Below are 734 nucleotides of genomic sequence, written 5' to 3' on the forward strand. Positions count from 1 at the left end.
AAAGCTTAGATTTGTGACATGGGGAAATTAGAGTGTGTCTAACAAGCAGTGCAATATTGAGCCGTGCCAAAAAGGCCCTGGTGTGAAGTGGCTTGTCGGCAGGTTGGACGGTCTGGGTTAGTGTCCGGCATCCTGCAGGGCGATCGTCCCCTCTGACTGTGAATGCAGAGTCTCTAACGATACCCTTTGCTCTTACGAGGTAATTTGCATATTTGTGTTCTGTTGAAGTAACTGAAAATGTTAAATCTAACAGTTGTTTATGTCTTGTATAGAGAGTGTCATATGTATTTAAGTTGTGTATTTTTATAAAATAAAGCCAAAACTCGAACACTGGCCTGTGGGCTGTACTTCTTTGATGAGATGCTGGTCTTTTTAATGTAAAATGTACTAGTCTAGAAGCAGCCCAGGCCCTCACCAACTGAGGCCTGACAGAGGATATCTTGCTTGAGTTTCCAATTGGGAAATGGAGGAAATTTTATTCCTCAGTCCATCAGGTAATTCTAATCTTCTTCTTTTTTTTTTTTTTTTTTAAGATTTTATTTATTTATTTGACAGAGAGAGAGAGAGATCACAAGTAGGCAGAGAGGCAGGCAGAGAGAGAGGGAAGCAGGCTCACTGCTGAGCAGAGAGCCAGATGTGGGGCCCGATCCCAGGACTCTGAGATCATGACCTGAGTCGAAGGCAGAGGCTTAACCCACTGAGCCACCCAGGCGCCCCAATCCTAACCTTCTTAA

This window comes from Mustela putorius, unplaced genomic scaffold (assembly GCF_011764305.1).
Source record: "Mustela putorius furo isolate JIRA1106 unplaced genomic scaffold, ASM1176430v1.1 tig00000281_pilon_pilon_pilon, whole genome shotgun sequence".
Classification (NCBI taxonomy): Eukaryota; Metazoa; Chordata; class Mammalia; order Carnivora; family Mustelidae; genus Mustela; species Mustela putorius.